General features: G+C 44.7%; 1 protein-coding gene across 2 annotated transcripts in view; it reads right to left on the bottom strand.

The window, feature by feature from the left end:
* Positions 1 to 13,102, bottom strand: part of LOC133371393 (connector enhancer of kinase suppressor of ras 2-like) — a 463,521-nt gene that overhangs the window by 188,439 nt on the left and 261,980 nt on the right. The gene's annotated exons all lie outside the window — the stretch shown is intronic.

Raw genomic sequence — 13,102 nt, 5'->3', positions numbered from 1 at the left:
ACAGGCTCATCAATTTCAGTGCTCTGAGGATAACTTAGTTGCACAGCCCTAAAACTGGGGGGGGGGATGGGGAACGGGCAGATCCCTTGGCTCCACCTGGATTCCAATCAGGACCACTGCAGGGGCAAAAGGTGAAAGATCCCATCCCATGGAAAGACCCCATCCCTTTCCAGGTTGAATACTCTGCTATGGCTATTTTTGAAGTAAAAGTGAGACTAACAGTATCAAACCACATGACAAACATCCATGAGATCTTTAATTGGGGAGGAGTCATCAAATCGTGAGCCATTCTTCCCTCCCAGAGCTTGGAAAAGTTACTTTTTTGAACTACAACTCCCATCAGCCCCAGCCAGCATGGCCACTGGATTGGGCTGATGGGAGTTGTAGTTCAAAAAAGTAACTTTTCCAAGCTCTGTTCCCTCCCTCCCCCAGCAAGAGCAATTGACCAATCATTCCTCGAAGGGAGGATTCATAGTCTGGTGTCTCCCCCCTCATTCTGTTTTTTTGGGGAGGTTTTATTTGGAGTGTTAGAAAAGCATGGTGAACATACTGTGAGCTTTTTGACAAAAGAGGTTGGCAATGGCGAACTCTGGGAGTAAGCCTTTTTCAAAACAAACAAACACACACACACACCTTCCATTCATCAAAATACGTCCCCAAATAGGTGATCTGAAGACATCTCTGGACTGTTTCAATTCTCTATGAATGTTTTTGAAGATCTGAAGATACATTTTCAGCCTGTTTTCTCAGGCTGGTTCACACATGCAAAGCAAATCACATGCTCTTTCATCAGTCGATTACTCAATACTTACAGCTGAATGAATGAACTATCCCAATTTTGGAGGGGGAGTATTGTGCTTCTGATGATGCCATGTGACACAAAATCGCTTTAGTTAAGGGCGGGGAACTGAATTTGGCTGATGGGATGCTTATCTCCTCTACCCGAGGGGCATGTTTGACAGGTGGGTGGGGCTGCCCATCTGTCAATCACCTGATTGATCTCAATCACCGTGCTGATGGTTAGCTGATTGTTGGGGCTTGCAAATCCCCACACAGGCTGATTGTCAGGGCTTAGGTGCTTTGCACATGGAAATACGCAAGCCCCAGCAATCAGCTGATCATCACTGGGGTTTGCATAGAGACCAGGATGGTCCACACAAGTGTGATCATCACTTGATGCCTGCAACATCCATTGATGTGTGTTTAAATGGCCCATCATGAATATAACACCACAACAGGCCCAGGTTTAGCACCCAGCCTTCCTTGGCTCTGCCTGCTGCCACTTTGAATTTCCAAAACTGCTCTTCATCTGAGCCTCATCATTTTAATGTCTTAAAATGTCCTGCATCTCAACTGCATTGGGGGGATATTGTGGAAAATGTGACATGGGGGCTTGTGGCCACTGCTGATGCTTTCATGTAAGCCTGCAGCTGGGGACTGCTGCCATAAGAGGGAGGCACTAGAGGTGGCTTTGGAGGAACATAGGAAGCTACCTTTTACTGAATCAGGCCATTGGTCTATCTAGCTCAGTACTGTCTACACTGACTGGCAACAGCTCTCCAGGATTTCAGAGAAGATTCTCTCCCAGAGCAACCTGGAGATATCAGGGACCTTCTGCATGCAGGAGCGGATGGTCTACCCCTGAGCTATGGCCTCTTTCCCCTCCAACCTGGATCCAGCCCTGCACCACAGACAGGATTTTCTAGTCAACCCAAACACTTGACATTGCAACAGGTTCCACATGCACTCATTAAGCTTAGAGAAATAAAGTGAGTTACATGCATGTGTGAAGCAGTTCTCTGCCTGTGATGATGCTTGATCATTCATGTCTCTTTCACCATGAATGCATCTGTATGGACTCACCCTTAGATCTCTCCCAACGCGAACTGCAAAGGTTCAGACTAGGCCTCTTTCAATCCTTTTTCAAAATTCTCCTTCCCTCTCTCTCTCCCCACTCCTCACTTTGACCCAGCTTTTTTCCTGTTATCTTTTTCAATTACAACTCGACTTGGGTCAATTATTCCTTCGAAAGAGAAGCCAAATCAATTGGTTGAAGGAGTACAAATGAAACATCTTTGATGTTGCTGTCATTTCAATGCACATTTTGAGCAGAAACAAAGCGGCAAGCTGTGGCCATGTTCCACTTCCTTGTGTTTGCCGAACAGCAGCCCCAAAGATGTGGGACATTTGCCTCTAAAAGATTTATGGCTCTCATTTGGTCGACCGACAAATTCCTCTTATTAAAAAATTTATAAGCTCCTTAACAAGAGGTGCTGCTGCTTCACCTCCCCTCCCTTTTGCCCTTAATAAAGTATTTTGTTTTCTGTAGCAAACATTTTTTTGGGGTAGTGAGGAGAGAATTCTCTAAACAGAGAGTGTACAATTGATTTTGGCTAAAGTCCACTGCAGATTACAGGATCTGGAAACTACCGCACAATGCATTCAAATACCAGAAGGGTATGACTAGAGAAGCCGCTTGGGAAACGCAACATAATTTTATTGCACTTGTCAGGAACCAGATGCTTGAGAATGGCAGAGCACCATGAGCTATGAAGGAAAAAAGCCCGTAATGGACAGAAGAAGAGCTTGCTGGATAAGGCCAGTGGCCCATCTTTTTTATTATTATTATTTATTTATTACATTAATACCCTGCCTTTCTTTTCATGATAGAAACCCAAGACAGCTTACATATGGTTCCCAGGTGGTCTCCCATCCATGCACTGACCAGACCTAACCCTGCTTAGCTTTAGCAGGGAGCTGGCCTTATGGGCCTTCAGACCATAGCCTAGTCCAGCATCCTCTTCTCAAAGTGGCTCACCAGGCTAACCAGATACCTATAAGAAGCCCTCCAGCAGGACTTGAGTGCAACATCATTCTCCCTACTTCCAATTCCAGAAACTGGTATTCAGAGGTACACTGCCTCCGACAGTGGGCGGAGAACATACCCACGGTGGCTAGTAGCCTTATCCTCCATTTATTTGTCTAATGCAGAGCTTGGAAAAGTTACTTTTTTGAACTACAACTCCCATCAGCCCCAGCCAGCATGGCCACTGGATTGGGCTGATGGGAGTTGTAGTTCAAAAAAGTAACTTTTCCAAGCTCTGGTCTAATCCTCTTTCAAAGACATCTAAGTTGGTGGCCACCACCACTACCTCTTGTAGGAACAAATTCCATAGTTTAACCATTAGCCATGTGAAGAAGTACTTCCTTTTGCCTGTCCAGTGCAGGCATGCCTCAAAAATCAAACCAACCACAGCAACAAAGAATAACATTAGGAATACCCAGATCTGTTCAGAAGGAATCATGTCGCATAGGAAACTGCCTAATACTGAGTCAGATCTGTTAGTCTATCTAGCTTAGTACCGTCTGCTCTAGGGTTGCCAGGCTCAGGGCCTGGGAATGATTCTGTATCTTTAAGAGAAGAGACAATTCACCCAAGTGCAACACTGTAATGGGGAAAACCACGAGGTGAAATCCTCCCTTTCCCCTGCACAACTTGTAAAGATACAGAAGACCTCTTGGTTGCTAGGCCCGGCCTCTAAGAGGTCTGCTGTACTGTATCTTTGAAAGTTGTGCAGGGGAAAGGGAGAATTCCACCTTGTGGTTTTTCCCATTACAGTGTTGCAAGAAAACCTGCACTTGGCTGAATTGTCTCTTCTCTTAAAGATACAGAATCATTCTCAGGCCCTGAGCCTGGCAACCCTAGTCTACTCTGATTGGCAGCAGCTCTCTGGGGTTTCCAGCAGGGGTGTCTTCCATCCGTATCTGGAGATGCTGGGGATTGGATCTGGAGCCTTCTGCATGCAAAGCAGATGCTCTATCAGCTCTTCCATATATAATGCCTCATTACCACAACTAACAAAAAGAGCTCAAGCTAGATGCTTTGGCTGTTTGCATTTCAATTAAATATGTGACCCACAGCATAGACAAGAATTAACTACAGAAAAGGAGGAGGTGGGGGTGGGGAAGACTGCAAAGAAAATTGCATTTCTTCATTGGAAGGCAGGCATGGCAAAGGGTTTCTCAACGACTGTAAAAAGGAGGACAAAACTCAGCATCATTGCTCAAAATAGGGCAATAATCGAATGTTGCAGGACACAGAAATAAATTCATCTAACATCTGGCATGGACCCTTTTTCAGATACTGTGGGGTTCTTCAAAGAAAGTTCTTTTGGGGCAGTTAAAAAGATAGTCTTTCTTCGCTTTGTAATGAAGCACCAGAGTTTTGGTGTGAATGCAGTAGTGTAGTGGCAATTCAGAAGTGCAGGGTCCCTTCATGTTAGTCATAGCCACACCTCTTCCGCTTTTTTGCTGCGGGGCTGAGAATGAGACCTTTGTTAATGCCTTCTCTTACAGTATACATCCCTAGGAGCCAATAAGCATGAAAGGAGAGGGTGTTAGCTACTGAGGACTTTTCTGAGTGGCTGACTCACCTCCTTTCACTCTGATTGGTTCCAATCAACGGAAAGGTCAAGGACGCATGTTAGATTCTTCTCAGTGGCTAAGACACTCCCCTTTCAAGCTCACAGGATGCTGGAGACATAGGGGCCCTGCTGGGACCTTGCTCCCAAAAAAGTAAAGTGTCTATGACTCCCCAAGACCCTGAACAACTAGACCCCTGTGTAAATGTGTTCATCTTCTGGACCTGTAGGTTTATTTGTCCTTTCTGGGACACAGTTTCTGAATGACAAAATCAAGGATTGTGGGTTATAGTCTGAAGAAGGATTAAAATCTCAGGGTGCGAAGCCACAATTAAGGAACATGGGAAGCTGCCTTATACAGGGTGAGGCCATTGTTCCATCCAGCTCAGTAGCATCTACAGTGACCGGCAGGGGCTCTCCAGGGTTTCAGGCAGGACCTTTGCCTAACACCACCAGGAGATGCTGTGGACTGAAGCTGGGAGCTTTCCCCTGCAAAGCAGATGCTCTACCACTGAACTATGGCCCTTCTCCAAATGCCTTGGCTTAAAAACTTCTGCCATTCTAGAGGCATTGTGGGTAAATGTCTCATCTGACTCCAGGCTGAGGAGCCTTTCTTATGACTGGCCAGGAGACATCATCTTCCTCAGATGTCCCTAGACTCTGTCCTATCCCACCAGTCTCCACCCACTTTGCTCCCTGAACCCTAGGCCACTGTCTCCCCTAACAGCAGCTATTACAACACCGCTACAGCACAGGCCATGAGACTCCAGGGGAATTTGCCACCTGTTAAGTCTTTGGAAATCTCCACACGAGTTGTCCAATGATCCCCACCCCACCATTGCCTTATTTGGTGGTGTCCGCCTTGGAACTGTTTCTGGTAGCTTTTGACTCATACAGGTCTGATTCCCATGAGCCTGCACTTCATTTGATGACAAGTGGTGTTTTATCTGTGATTGGTGCCTCACACATGAAGATGATGGTTTGATGTTGCAGATGTGCAAATGTCAAGCAGGCAGAAGGTAGACCTGGATCTACAGATAGAACTCTGGATCATTTGCAATGGATGGATAAGGATTTCTGACTTCCAATTGTTTAACAGCAGCAGTGACCAAAGGCTCCCACTCTAAGTCATAGTGCTGAAATGAAATGAAGCAGGTGTGTGAGTGTGTGAAAGAGAGAGAGCCGGAATGGATGTGTGTGTGGGAAGACTACGAGTTTCATTCAATTCTGGTACCCAGAGCAAATTCCTGGTCTCAGAATTCTTACATTCTATGTGTACGCTGGGGATCAGTGAGAAATGCGATTCAGTTGGCATTTCAAGTGGAATCTATCAAATTTGCACTTTCTGAAACAATATGAGAACTGAAAGACAGCCAACCTTTAAAATTCGCACTTATTCGAATTTTGCAATACACTTTGCCAACCAGTGTTTACGAAAGTCCATATATTAGGGGAAAGTGTGCATAAAAATGAATATATGATTGAAAACAACATGCAAAATGCATTATATTAGGAGAACTGGCTTGCAAAAATGTGCACATTAGTCAAATGTCTACAAAAATGTGTTTATTAGGAAAATTTGCACTAACATGCTGGACAATTTTCATGAGGATTTTTTTTAAATGCAGATTGCTTCATTTATGTGGAGTACTGAATTTAAGATTGGGAAAATGAGAAACTTGAGAGAACTGAAATTGACAGGTCATTCTATCCCTGGTGAATCCCTTTTGTACCAGCTGCCAGATCTTGGGGTTCTAGTAAAAAAACACAAAGCAGATCCTACAAGGCTAGAGTCTTCCCACCACTGCTGTAGACAATCGAGTGTGACCCGGCAGCCCACTGATGTGAATTAATGCTAACATGCAGGAATCTAACAGCTGTAGACTGCACTGCACAGGAACATAGGCAGCCGTATTATACTGAGTCAGACCATTGGCACATCCACTTCAGAATGGTCTACTCTGGCAGTCATTCTCCAGAATTTCAGAGAGGGGACAATTCCACCTCTGCCAGGAAATGCTGGAGACTGAACCTGGGATCTTCTGCATGCAAAGGACATCTCTATTAGGAACCTAGGAAGCCGCTTTATACATAGTCAGACCACTGGTTCATCTAGCTCAGTTATGTTTGCACTGACTGACGGTGGCTCTCCAGGGTTTCAGGCAGGGGTCTTTCCCAGACCTACCTGGAGATGCCAGGGATTGGCCCTGGGGCCTTCTGCATGCAAAGCAGATGCCCTATCACCCAGCTACAACCCTTCCAAACTCCATTGTCTTTCCAGGTTCCTTTCTTTTTGTCCCGTGTAGACGTTTCCCCTCTCAACTACATCCCTGACACGGTGGTGCTTCTGTCCAGCCTGTTTCCTGCTTTCTCATCATGGATCTATTATCCCTGAGAACATTAAAATATAATGAAGAAAGTGAAAGGCTGCTGCTGGCGTCTTTTCCTTTAAACTTGTAAAGCTCCTGTCGCTAGAAAGAAAATTATGGTCTTGGCACAAGGGCTGTTCTTTTGCTTCGGAATGTAGAAAAAGTAGGTTGGCTTGAGGCTTCCAGCATCCTTTTTATGCTGTCATGAACAAGTCCAAAGCATTTTACTGCTTGGTTATTGCTGAAACAACCACTTCCATTGGCCCCGTGTTTATTGATCGCATTTGTATCCCATCCTTCTGCGAGGGCGATATATTTGAGAGTAGGAAGATAGGAAGCTGCCATCTACTGAGTCAGACTGTCGATCCATCCCGCTCAGCATTGCCTACAGGGACTGGCGGCAGCAGCTCTCCAGAGTTTCAGGCAAGGGACATTCCCAGCCCTATCTGGACGTGCTGGGGATTGAACCTTTTGCATGCCAAGCACGGGTCCTTCCATTGGCCTATGAATCTTGTCTTGTTTCATCCTCACAAGGATCCTGTGGGATACATGGAGCTGGAAGTATGTCTGCTGGGAATTCAGGGAGCATGTCCACTGGACCAAAGCCCAGCTGCAGAAGCAGGTCCATGGCAGGGAGAAGTAAGAGGAAAGGGGCTGGGAAGGGAGGAGTGAGTCACAGGGGAAGGAGCAGCCCTGCTCCCAAGAGAGGACCTAATCTCTGCCAAAAAGCAGGGGGGGGGGCTTGCATATGGTGACAAATGTAAATAAATTTTCAGGATATCTATTGCATATTGTTCCTGTTGGCTTTGCAGATGGATTTAATGGATTTTTAAAATTTTTGCAATCTTGCATTTTTTATTTTATTTTTATATACACCACCACAATATTTTCAAATGGTGGGTGGTTTATAAATACAATCATCTGGAGAAGCCCTCCTGAGTTATCTTATATTCATTTTGTCTGCATGCAAGCCAAGAAGTGGAAGCAGGAATTTCAAACATTGTTCATATTGAAATCAGGAAGGCTCTTACAATTCTGATACTGTGTCACCTGCTGAGATGTTTTTGTTTAACCAAATGTTTTTAGAGAATTAATTTGATTCAATGCCAGTCATTTGTTTTGCATTTTATGATTCTATAATTTTATGATGTTTTAATGGTTTTATTGTACACTATCATGATTTTTAAAAACTAGTAAGTAGTCTATACAAATTGTTTATATATAAAATAAACAAACAAACTGACAAGGTGCGCCTGGTACCAACACTGTTATCTTTTTGGCACCAGGTCAAGACTTTCCTCTTCTCCCAGGCATTTTAGCATGAATTTTTAAATTGTTTTTATCTTTTTTAAATTGTGTTTTTAAATTGTTTTTTGTGTTTTAAAATTTTTATGTTTGTTTTTAATGTTTTTAATTGCTGTAAACCGCCCAGAGAGCTTCGGCTATGGGGCAGTATACAAACGTAATAAATAAATAAATAAATCTTAAGAACATAGGGAGCTGCCTTATACGGAGTCAGACCACTGGTACATCAAACTCAGTATTATCGACACTGACTGCCATCAGCTTTCCAGGGTTTCAGGCTCTCTGGTAATTTCAGGAATGGTGATATAATCTTGACCTTCTGGAGGGGATTTGAGTTTGGTGTGGAGCCAGGTGAATCTCGGAAGGAACTGGCTTGGTCATTGCCCCCCCTCTTGACATTTTGTTAATGATGGTCTGGACATTTTGACCTGCTTTTCAGGGAGGGATTCTCTCCCAGTCCCCTGGAGATGCTGGGAATTGAACTTGGGACCTTGGGCATGCAAAGCAGTTTGTCACCTCTGAGCTATGGTCCTTCCCCTACTGTGGACTTACTCTCACTTTCTTGATATCCTTCCTCTATTTTGCCACTGATTTTTTACCAAAACATAGGACAACTTAGGCCTCATCTGCACTACACTTTTAAAGTACCATTACACCACTTGAAACATTCATCGGTTCCCCCAAAGAATCTTGAGAACTGTAGTTTGTTAAAGGTGCTGAGAGTTGTTAGGAGACCCCTCTTTCCCTCACAGAGCTACAATTCCTAGAGTGGTTTAACAGTAAATCCCTTTTCCCAGGGGACTCTGGGAATTGTTGCTCTATGATGGGATAGGGGGTCTCCTCTTAGAACCCTTAAACTACAGTTCCCAGGATTCTTTGGGGGAAGCCATGACTGTTTGAAGTGCTATGATACTGCTTGGAATGTATAGGGCAGATGGGCCATAGTTTCATTCAGCTGATATCCACAGCTACTGAACTCCTGGCATATCCAGTGATTTTGGGCCCAGCATTCCCTGTGTGCTCTCCCTTCTCTCTTCACCCCCCCCCTCAGATTGATGACTGGTAATAGTGCCAGGTTTGTTCCTGCCAGCATTTTCCATTAGCCTGACAAAACAAACAAAACAAAACCCTTCCTTTGCCTCAGCGCCTGGGATTATGTTTCAAAACAGCAATAAAACTTGCTCTTTACCTAGGTAAGCAAAAGCACAGTGTTCTTTAGCCAAGAGCAGAGACAATATGCCATGCCTCAGAAGATGACACTGCTCACACTGCCTCTCGCTCCTTCCCAGCTGCATTCAATCTCCCCATCTTGGCTTTATTTCAGTTTTTAATTGGAGATATGCCTGCAGACAGAACTCAGTAAGAACTGACCAAAGAGGAAACCTCCAGACCTCATCTTACAAAGAGCATTAAGTGTCTGCAGTGGTTCATATGATAACCTCATTCTAAGTGAGTGGTGGGGAACCTCTGGCCTACAAGTCTAATCAGGCCTTCCGATTTGGCTCAGGTGGCCATTTTGGCCAAGCCACGCCCACCTTCCTGACACCTGTTCCTGTGGGAGTGCAGGACAAAAGGACCTAGCCTACCAGGCCAATCCAATTCCCCACTTCTGTTCTAAGACATGCAATAACCCTGTAAGGTAGGCCAGGCTTTTTATCTCCATGTTGCAGGTGGAGAGGCCAAGAAAGAATGGTTTGCTTAAGGCCACCTTCTGAATTCATGGGAGCAGCAGGATTTGAACCAAGGATGTTCTGATTTCCAACTCTGCCACAATGCTATACCACCCTAGTCAATCAGATGTGCTTCTTCATCATCTTTCATTGATATGAATGCTAGCCAGGCGGTGTACACAAGAGAAGACCAAATGTCTAGCCCAGGTTTAGGGAATGTGGTGCTCTCCAAATGTTGTTTTTATAGCTCCCATGAGCCCCGGCCAACATGGCCAGAGACTAAGGATGACGGGAGTTGGAGTCAGCAACATGTGGAGGGGACCATTTTGGTGACCTGTGTTATAGCCCAATATTCTTACTGCAGTCAAACATAGTACCAAACTATGGTTTGGCATGACATGCATGTCAAGCAGAGCTGAAGCTATGTAAGACTTGGGCTCTAAAACTCCCTTCCATCCTTGCATGCCAAACTGGCAAACCATAGCTTGGGGCTGAACACAGGAAACTTGAGATGGGCAAGTGCCTTCCTTTGTGCCCTAAAATGGGTCAAGGCTTTTTGAGAATTCCAATCAACCATTCAGAAAGTCTCAGTTAGAACATTTTAAAATAGGCCCATGTAGCTCTAACTGCTGTCACCACCATCTCTTCCTTCCCAAAAGCCCTCCCCTCAAAAAACTACTTTGGGAAGGGTGAAGGCAGAAGTGGCAAAGACAAAAGAGGGAGTGGCAGGTGCCTCCTATTTTCTCAGCAAAATGTCTTTACCTGCTGTAGACGGGAACTGGGATGGCAAGTCCCCAGTGGAAAATGTGTAGTCTCGGTTACAGTCCCCAGCAGGAAAAGATATTCCACAGGAGACTGACAGCACCCACCTTAGACTCTCCCTTCACTTGCCCAGAGCTGTGCCCACTTTAGTTCTGCTCACAAGAACTGGAGCACCTCTGCTCACATTATTGGAGCACCCCTATAGCCCCTCAATCCATAGTTTGCTCTTAAGCTAGGATCCCAAGCTACGGTTTGAACTTGGTTAAAGGGCAAATGATGGTTTCAGCCAACCATTAGTTGCCATGTTCCTGGTACAACACTGGCTTGCCAACAAACAAGAAGTCAGCTTTGAAATCAGTATGTGTCAAGGAGGGGACAAAGGAACACAGGAATCATAGAAAGTACAAGATCTATAAGGCAGAATGTAGCTACAGCATCCCTGACAGATGGATGACCACCAGCTTCTGTTCAAATACCTCCAATGAAGGTTTGGTTTTTGTCAAGCATGTAATGTCAATCTATGGTAGTTTGTAGACCATGTTTGTAGATCATGGATTGGCATCACAGATGAAAGTGGTCTCTGAAGCCATGGCTAGCAAAAAAAAAAAAAAAAGAGGGGGGATCAATTCTACAAAACGAGCAACCTAGGCAAATGAACTTGACTTGCATAATTTATTGCAATTGCAACGTTTTATTTTTTGGCATGGAATTACAGGGCGGGTTTAGTACAGCGTGTACACAGCCTTTCCTGCTGTCAATGAACAGCATTTAAAAATCTATCAGCATTAGAGTCCATTAGAGCCCATCGGTGGCCAGCCACCCTGCAGCTGACAGACGGAGAGGGAGAGACAGGCCAGCCTCTTGCGTGAGCCTGCTGAGAGCAATTGTATTGCTTCCCCAAGCAGTAGGAAGTTTCAAGGCCTGGGTTTTCACAGGGTCAGCTGCCTTTCGGGAAAAACACATTGAAGGCTTTAATACTGCTGTTTCGCTAACTATTCATTTGCATGTTGGAACAGAGGAGTGCAGGAAGGCATCCAGACAGTGTTCAAAATAGCATTGGTTGCTAAAATGCAGACATCTTGCCACCCCATCAAGGCTACTTTTTCAGCAGCTTTGTTGACTATATTCAAGCTGCTAAATTGGGGATGGGGAACCTCAGGCCCAGCGCCCCCAAACCACACCCCCTCTCCCCAGGCCACACTCCTTATTGGACCTGCTTTGAACTCCCTTTGAGTGGCTTGCCTGGCTGGAATGTGTCCTTGACCTCTGACAAGGACTCTTGCTTGCCTGGATGGAGGACATAGAGGGGTGTATGAGCACGTGTAGAAACTAGCCTACTGTACAAAAGGTAAAATTCACGTTTGTTGCACTGCTGACTTTTGCCTCTCTCTCACTGGTACATGGCCCCCGGAGGTTACCCACATGGAAATAGCAACATAAGAAGAGCTTGACCAATAAGGCCATTGGCCCATCTAGTCCAGCACCCTGTTCTCACAGTGGCCAAACTGGTGCCGATGGGAAGCCAGATAAATATCCAGATATTGCGTTTTAATTTTTTGTGTCTGTTGCTGTTGTTAATTTGTTTTAAATGTGCTTAAACGCATTTTTAATTACTTGTCTTTAAACTGTTTCAGCAATAATTTTAATATCTTTCGTAAACAGCTTAACGTTGGTTTTTTGTTAACAATCAAGCGGTATATAAATTTGAATAAATAAATAAATAGGTAAAGCCCCAAAAGCAGGACCTAAAGATTACAACCTTTGGGCTGAAAAAGGTTCCCAGCTGCTGTGCTAAACATAGCCCCCACTGGAGGAGGCTTCTGAACTCATATATTTCCCAGCTTGAGGGGGGGCACTTGTCTCTTTTTAGCCAAAATTAAATATATATGTAGGTATTTCCTCGTGGTATCTTCAGTATGGAAAAAAGGGAGGAAAACAGAGGGAGGGAGGGAGAGAGAGAGATCCTTTGCAGGGTGTACCAACTTGTGATGAATACAAAGTGATATAAATATCACAATAAAATTAGTGAGTGTGCTTTGTTGCTGAATTAGAATGATTGTCACAATTTATTCTAAATAGATTTTAGAGACATCTGCGAAGACAATGTAATAGACAAATAATCTGTCTTCCATTTCCTAACAATCAGAATCCCACAAGCAACATGTTTTTTTAAAGACATTCTCATTTAAAACTCCGCCATCCCCTTCCCTGTGGTGGCTATGTGTCCTGCCTTACAGAGGACTGTAGTCTATTTAACGGGCTGTCAGATGGCACTCCTCTCTTTGAAAGAGTATTTTAGAACAAAGGCTGTCTGGTCCAAGTCTGGTTTAAGGATAAGCAACCCTAAACAAGGGAAGCAGGGACCTGGAAGCTCCCTGTCAATCAGTGGAGGCTAGTCTCTTAGGGTGAATGATGGACTGCCCCAGCAAACTTAGTCAAGTGGTGGCTGGTGGCTGTACATCAGTGGGCAGTGGAATCTGCTCCGGGTTTTAGTCCAAACTTTCAAGGAGCTGTCCAAGGTATGAAGCACCTTAGACAGCTCCTTCGAAGTTTGGATTAAAACCTGGGGTGGAGT

Source organism: Rhineura floridana, chromosome 16 (assembly GCF_030035675.1).
Source record: "Rhineura floridana isolate rRhiFlo1 chromosome 16, rRhiFlo1.hap2, whole genome shotgun sequence".
In the NCBI taxonomy this organism is placed as follows: Eukaryota; Metazoa; Chordata; class Lepidosauria; order Squamata; family Rhineuridae; genus Rhineura; species Rhineura floridana.
Note: the sequence above shows the minus strand (reverse complement) of the source record. Positions and strands in the feature narration are given on the sequence as shown.